Genomic DNA, 8,884 nt, shown 5'->3' with positions numbered 1-8,884 from the left:
TTTTATAGTGTCATGTCTTATGTTTAAGTCTTTAAGCCATTTTGAGTTTATTTTTGTGTATGGTGTGATGGTGTGTCCTAACTTCATTGTTACATGGTGCTGTCCAGCTTTCCCAACACCCCTTGCAGAAGAGACTGTCTTTTCCTCACAGCTAGGTATAATTTATTGCATGCTTTCTGTGCTTTCTAGTTATCTGATACTGTTTAAAGCTGTGTGTGTATGTGTGTGTGTGGTGTGTGTGTGTGTGCATGGTTTTAAATAGTGTGGATATCTCTATCTATTTATATGTATCTCGTGATTTAATTCATGAAACAAATAATTAGAATTTATACATATATATTTTATGTATGACACATATATCTTGTCATTTAATTCATGTAACAAATAGTAACATAGAACTTATTCCTATTTTAAATGTGAGAAAACTGATTTCCCAAAAAGTTAAGTAATTAAGATGTCCTACTTGGTAAGTTGTTGAGGTAGGATTCAAATCTGATATGTATGACTCATAAAATAAACATATCAACTCTAAGAGATGAGGTTGGGGAAGTGTAGACCTTACACTTAATCATTAGGTTAAGTCTTCTAGTCTCCCATGAACCCAGTGCAAGTGAAAACATGAAATATTTATATCTATAATTTTTTTTCATTCTTTGAAAAATCAAAAATTTTTGTAAAATTATGTCAATATGCTGGAGTTTCACTCCACATAAATGATAGGCAAGCTTGCATCATAAATCAGGTAAAAATTTATGATTATGTTCTTAGATAACAAATTATTATGAATGTCATGTTTGCATCCTATGAAGTTTCCCTTAAATGGAAGCAAAGCGACTCTACCTTGTTATTAAGACTGTGGATGTCTTTATTGACTTTTACAACGGGTCTAGTATTAGTAGAAAGTGTCAAAGAAAAAATATGAATATTTTATAAAACTTTGGTTTTATTTTTTTACCAATGTTATTAGGTCACAAAAGTCAGTGTTCCTTGTGTTCAGATCTCTTACTAATGAAAGCAAGAAGCTAACAAAGCTGTAGAACCACCTTAAGTGCGTCCGTCTTGTAAATCATGTTTTTTTCCTGCTGAGTGTTTCAGTGAGAAGGATGCTGAAGTGAAAAGGCTAGAATCATAAGAAACTGATAAAGCAAAAACATAAAAATAAAAATATTGCCTCTACAGCTATTTTAAAAGGTTATAATTGTATTTCCAAGCAAAAGAAATCACACACAATTGGAGGCGTATTGATGAAACAAGTTTTCTGGTTATGGCTGAGCTGTTTTATGACTTGAAGCAGTGGAAGATAGTTGAAACAGATTCTTTTAACAGTTATCCTATCAACCCTATATTAGATATGCTTTATATTACATATGTTGAAGCATCCCATGGGGAAAAAAGAAAAAAGTTCATCTCTCCCTTTACTCACCATGCAACTGTATAATTTTACTGTTAGTTTTTCAATTCAGCCAGCAACTGATTTTCAACTGATACTTGCTAATATCAGCAAAGTAGAATTCCTAATTGTTGAGGCTAGTGCCTCTTTAAAGAGGTAAACATATTTCTTCTTAGAAAAACTGCCTGACTTCAAAATTTTGATTCTCTGACCACAGATATAGCCCCAGGGATGCTTTTTAATGCATGTGATTTCACTGCTTTAATGCAGAAATAAGCCCAGATGTCTCTGTAAGTTTTATCCTTTAATATTGCAAGCATTGGCTTAGAGATCCTCAAACCATCTTATTTGTTGAAATGAAAATTGTCACCATCAGAGCCTAGGAATTTTCAAGATATTTTGTCAAGAAATGAAAACAGAATATGCAGTTCTTCTCTACTAAGCAAATATTTTATTTCTTTCCACAAACACATCTTTAACTATTTGATTGGATTTATAATGGGTGTTTTGTTTTCTTTTGTTTGAGAAAAATGAAAACTCACTTCCAGAAAAAGATCAGTTTTTGCATGGCTTGGACGACTTTATTCAAGGGAATAAAATTATGCCTTAAAGTCAAAGTTTTTTAACCATAATGGATACTTTTGAAATCCTTTTTTTTTTTTTTTTTTTTTTTTTGGTCAGGTTGTCACTCAACAAGAAGGGAATGAAGGTAGACAATTAGACAGACTTCCTAGTGCTAGATAAAGTACTTCTACAAGCTGCTGTTATGACTGACATATTTAAAAGCCTTTTAAATGCATCTGTAGATAATCCTGCAAACACTTGGATACACTTCTTAAGTCTTTTGACATATACTTATGTCATTTAAGTATGCATTTATGCTAAATGCAGGTAGGCTAAATTCATACTTAGGTATGCATTTACTGTTCTCAATCCCTCACCTCTTCTATACCCATGCCATTTGTCATGCAACTTTGCAATGCCCTCCTATTGGGCTTGCCCATAACTTGCTTTGGCCAGTGGGATATTGGATAGTTATAATACAAGTTTGAAGATTGCTAGCCTGTTTCCATTTGCCTTCTTACACCTCTGCAATCTCTTTGGTTAAAAAATTATCACCTAGACTAGTTACTAGCCCAAGGAGGAGGATGAGAGACATATTGCAGGGCCAACTTGCATCAGCAGAGCCCAGTCTAGGTCTCCATATGCATGAGGCTTATATACCAGTTGTATACCCCTGAGGTTTTGTGAGGTTTTGTTATCAAGTATTATTGTATAAAAATATGACTGCTACAGGTTTCATAATTCTTTCTTTGCTGATATAAGTAGAATCAAATGCTGTTCCACATCAAATATGACTGCAATTATTTGAAGACAAAGAAAATTTTGCAGCATAGATTCAACAGTATAGCACTTCATGTAACTCTGTTGTGCTGTGACATATCCTTTTATGGTCAAGCACATTGTGAGTACTTTTCTTAAAATAACACAGTTCTGAGAGTTCAAGTTTGATATGAAAATACTACCTTTCAATCATGAAATAGGTGTTATCTTCATAGATATAGGCTAGGGCTAGGGTGCTCAAGTGAGGTAGGAGAGCACAGATTGAGTTTAAACCTTGTTTTGCCCCTTCAGCCGAGTACTGCAAAACAGTTATAACATTGTGAGTCAGGAAAAAAAGTTAAATTAAAAGTGAAATGTAATGAATGAGATATATAGGCAGAGCACAGAAGATTTTTAGAACAGTGAAACTGTTCTATATGATACTATAATGGTGGCTACATGTCATTTTATATTTGTCAAATCCATGGAATGTACATCACCAAGAGTGAACTCTAATGTAAACTATGGACTTTGGGTGGTAATGATGTGACAATGTACGTTCATAATTATAAAAAATATATCACTGTAGTGTGTGATTTTCATAGTGTGGGAGGTTGTACCAGGTATATGGGAACTCTCTGTACTTTCCACTCAATTTTGCTGTGAACCTAAAACTGCTCTAAAAAATGAAATATATTAAAAAACATAATGAAGTTCAGGCATACATTTGCATTGCAAGACCAAAGATGGTTCCATAATATGAACTACCTTCTCAAGCAAAACAATGAACTTCTTATGAAATTGACTTCTGAGTTAGAATAAAATTTAACTTCTTAATTGGCACAATTTAGCTACATTAATCCTTTTATATTAAGTGGCTATTAATTTTTAACAAAAATGAGATATAAAGATACAAAGATATTTATAAATGTTGTTTATAAAATCAATGTAAATGAAGTGACTTTCAGTGTATTACTTTCTGGGTATAGATTTATGCACATATTGCACGGGAGAATATATTTTCATTGGTTTCTCAGAGAGGCCTAAGGTCTCAAAAAAACAAAAAATATGGACTAGAATTACTCAAAAGCAGTAAGAGAATAAATAAATAAAATTTTACTTAATAAATAATATGTATTAAATAAATAAATGTTATTAAATAACTTTATTGAAGGTGAATTGAAAACTGAGTGGGGAAAGGGAGAGAATGATTGTGAAAGGGGAGGCAGGAAGGTAACCCAAGTAAGAGGTCCTTGCATTAACTCGGGTTAATGGGGCTTGCATTAGGATTGCAGCAGGGTGTTGGAAAATATAATTCCTGTTGTCTGCAGTATATTTCTATATCTACTGTTTAAGGGTGATGCCAAACCTGGGAAAAGAAGCAAAGTCATAGGAATCAAGCAGCAGCCAGAGTCTACCCAAATCATGACATATAGACAGTCAGATGAACACCACCATGTTGCTGCTGCTGCTGAGAACTAAATGCCATAATTTCCACACAAGTACTAAACAATAGCATCTGCCATTGGAAATCCTACCCCTGGTTCTCCAATAAATTGAATGCTAGTATTATCATATTTTCATACATTTTCATCTGTCCCTGCTGTTTTATTTAGATCCCTAACTCATAATTCAAGGTCGAGGCTGTATATGATGAGTTAAGCTGGTTATGTGTCGAGCTGCAAAGGAAGCTCGAAAGTCACTCTGTTGAATTGATCTTCTAAGTGGGAATCAGACTCAGTTTCTTACCGAGATTTCCTAGGTGAGGAATTTACAAAATATGAGGAAGTTAATAATAGTAAGAAAAGACAAATTATCATTATATCCAAAGCCATAAACACAGTTCACCACTTAATTCACTTATGCATTTAACATATATTTATTGAGCTCCTGCTGTGTTTTAAGATGTGTGTCAGGAACTTGAAGAAAATAATAAGACAAGCAACTTGCTCTCTTGGAGTTTTCATTCTCCTAGAGAACAATACAATAAAATAATAAATGAATTAAAAGTTATAGACTGTCATATGATGATATACACTAAAGAGAGAAATAAATCTGGGGAAGAAGAAAAGGGGATAGAAAGTTTTGGGGAAAGATACAATTTTAAAAAGTGTAGACAGTGAGAAGTAAGTTAACATTGGAGTAAAGACCAGAAAAAGTGATATAGAAGAAAGCCATTTTAATATGTGGAAGAAAATTAGAAGGTAAAGAAATCAGCAGCTGCAAAAAATCTCTGAGGTGTAAGCATACCCAGCATGTTCAAGTAACAGCAAGATGGCCTAAGAGGTTGCTGTGGAGTGAGGACAAAATCAATAGATGTTATCAGAGAGATTAAGAGAGTGGGAGTGTGGATTTTGTGGCACTTTTTTGGACTCTCTGAACAAAATAGAAAGCCATTGTAGAGTCTGACAATTTTTTTGAGTAACAACCATGTGCAGGCACTGTACCATTAACTTAGAATACAAATATGATGGTTTCATGACTGTGCACTATGCTAAATTTTGTAGTTGAGAGATATGTTGTTTATGAACATAATGGTTCCTGTTTTTAGGGTCTTTAACGTGTTATTTTCAGGAAAAATGCATATGAAAAATTGAGCAAAAATTTATTGTTAAACTACATGATACTGTCAAAATGTGCAATAAAAGTTGAGAGAATTGGAACAGTATGGTATGGAGAAGACATGGAGTATTTTATGGAAAAGGAAAGAGATAATGGCTTTAGATAAAGGAGAAAAAATCAAACAAAAGTTTATAAATTTTCAGCCCTCGCTCCTTCCCTCCCTCCCTCCCTTCCTTCCTTCCTCTTTTTTTTTCCTTTTTAATAAGAGGCATACTGACAATCAGGAAGTTTGCCTAGAACAGGTGGGAAATTATTAGCCAGGCAACCAAAAAGAGCATTTCAAAAGGAGAGGCAAGGTCAACTCTGCAGAATGCTGATGAAAGGATGATTTTTAAAGAGAGAGAAAGTCAAGTAGCCAAAGCAGTTGTCATCAGAGAGAATCACTGCTTACCTTGACAGGACGTTTTCATTGTAATTGAAAAGAAAGAAGCCAATTAGAGGGAGTTGAAGAGTGAATGAGTTATTCAGCTTCTAGCAGAGTTATAGACTAAATATTAAAAATTAAAATATTAAAATTTTTGTTGAACATTTAAAATGTATTGCTGAACTAAAAGAAAAAAGAGAAAATCACTAAAGGACTCATCAAAATAAACTAAGATCAGAAACAAGACTATAAAGCAAAATCAGAGACCAAGAATAATCTGGGAAAAATACCAATTCTGGGAACTTATCTCCTTAGGGATGTACAGTCTAAATCAACAGTTGAACCTGAAAGAAGTCCCTTGCAATGGCTATAATTACAGTGGAAATGAAGGCTAAAATAAAATAAAATCACAAGGAACATGTCTGTTTGCTCTAACTAGAGAATGGAAGTACAAGTCCCATTTGAGAATAAGTAATTATAGTCTGTTGTCACATGCTTCTGGGGATAGAATATTTAGTATCCCTGAGGTCAGGGAAACCCCAAGTCAAGAGATTAAATGTATTACCTAATTAACCTAGCAGAATCAAACTGAGATTTCCTCCAGAGGAAAACAACTTTAACAGAACTTGGTGCTTAAGTTTCCAAAATTAAATATGGTAAACAACATATTTAGACACCAAATAATCCAAATATTCACATATAAAATATTAAAAACCATGTATTAAATATTTAAGTAAAAGATTCATCAAATAAATGAGGTAAAAAAGTTATCAAAATTAACCAGAAAGATTAAAAATTAGAGCAGAGATCTCTAGGTTAGACTTGAAATATAAAGAGTTTGGAAGATGTCACTGCCATTTATGCAAGAAGGCAAAGCCGGACAAACCAAAAATCAATGACCTTTCTTGGACCCATCAGAAAACTTAGGTTTCATGGCAAACTGCACCCTGAGATCTGGAGATCCAAGTGCATCTAGAGAAATATAAGAACCAAGATCTGCTTTCCTGGAACAGAAACCACTGGAGCTATAAATTAGTAGGAACAATTAAACAAGTAATTTGGATGAATTACTGGAGGCTGAGTGCATTACAAATGACATAGAAAAAGGAATAATAGAGAAAAAATTCTATAGTTGTGCCAATGATGTATGTATTGGAATATATTGCCCAGGTCTATGGAAGAAAAAAGAAAGACGAAAAACTAACCCAGAAAATTTGTTAAAAAAAGATATTTCCCAGAAGATAGAGGAATCCAGTAGAGCTGTTGATACCTTGTGTTTAAGTGAAATCAAGATGGGTAAAGTGGGTTAAACAGAAATTACAGGAATCCTCACAGAAATTGACAAATCAGCTTGTGCTGATAATATGGGAAGAGCCAGAGTCAAATAGGTCACCTGAAAAAGGCAGAGTTTAATAGTTCCAGGAAAAGATCCATAATGTAAGACTTGAAAGATGACAGCTCGTAAGAGTTGAGAGACTTTAGACTGAGTAATTCGGCTGCAATCATAACTGGTCCAAATGTGAAAACAAAGGGATGGGATATAGTTAAAAGGAGAAATTTAATGTTCCCAGAAATCTCTAAACAGCCCAATTCCCATAACAAACAGGACAGGATGCCACCAATTGACAAGACTAGTGTCTAGAAGGATAGAGCTCATACTAGAGGACGCAATATATTCTGGGAAAAAAAGGGAGTTTTAGAGCAAGAACATAAAGGAAAAGAAAGGCTAGCCACTTGGAACAGATGGTATAATATTAATGACAAATTATGGGTAATTGGAACACTTTGAAAGTAAAGGAACCTCAATATTTACATCCAATAATCTCTTGAGACAGTTAACATATCTAAATCTGATTTTTTTTAAAAGTTGATAATAGAGTAGTCAAAGTCACTAATGACATTTCAAAGTTATCTATTGTTAGAGAGAACCTTTAAAAGTTTCAAATATATCTGCTTTTTGTAGCATAATATTGGTTTCATGTGTGTATTTTGGCTCTTGATTTCTGTAATTATTTTCCAACATAGTCACCACAGAAACTTAACACAGTGATACATAAGTGAGTGTTCTTCTGTGGCCCAGTGTGTTTTTAATCCTTATTTTAATGTCTGATTAATAAATGATCAGAGAACACAAAAAGAAAAAATGTAGAATGTGGTATTTTTGAATGTGGTATTTTACTTTTCAAAAACTGTCAAACATTGCTTTTTATTTTTATTTGTACAATAATTATTAAAATGCTTTTCACTTTGTTGTTAGTTTAACTAAATTTCTGAAGATGAACTATGAAGACTTTAGGCATGAATACACAGTTTGCTCTCTTTTTCTTTAAGAAAATATGCATAAACTTCTTACCCTAAAATCTTACATTAATAAACAGATCTTAGAATTAAAATAGATATAATACAATTGACTTATTAGTATCTAAATAGATAACCAATTATTTAGAATATAACATTGCTTCAAACAAATAGTAACTGAATTTGATTTTGTGTCCAAGTTGTATATTATTACAGATGATTAAATCCAAACTCAAAACACTCATTAACATAGATTTAGCAAACTGGAAAGAATTGATATCTTTTCTGTTTTCTTTTCCATCCCTCCCTCTCTCTATTTCCTCCTTTTGTCCCTTCCTTCCTCCCTATTTGCCTTCTTCCCTCCTTGTTTAAGGAAATCTGCTGCTAAACTGTCATTCTCTTTCCTTTAACTCTGTGCCCAACCTGTAACCAAGCATGTTTCCCTGACATCAAAAGGAAAATTTTTATTTAAAACTGAAAAATACAAGGGAGGCATTGAAGGGCATATGAATACAATGAATTTCAATACATATGGCTTGCTCTCCTATAAATTATTGAAAAACCTCTCAGAATGAGTCCCAAATCCATAGTACATATTTATTTCTCTGATGATCTTAAGTCTTTCGGTTTTCTTTTTTTTTTTTTGCCTTCTTGAATTGAGGTATAATTTTGCCTATTAAAATGCCCACTGTTAAAAGATATGCCTGAATTAATTTTACTTATGTATATATCCATGATTTTACCTATATATTGAAGATTAGATGTATAAACCAGTATACAGGGCTATAGTTTTATCTCACTGTGGTTTTAAATTGTATTTTCCATATTCAAAATGATGTTAAGCATTTTCATATATACTTACTGTCCATTTGAATGTTCTCATCTGT

This window comes from Balaenoptera physalus, assembly GCF_965194825.1.
Source record: "Balaenoptera physalus genome assembly, chromosome: 7".
In the NCBI taxonomy this organism is placed as follows: Eukaryota; Metazoa; Chordata; class Mammalia; order Artiodactyla; family Balaenopteridae; genus Balaenoptera; species Balaenoptera physalus.
The sequence above is the reverse complement of the archived record's forward strand: the minus strand, read 5'-3'. Positions refer to the sequence as shown.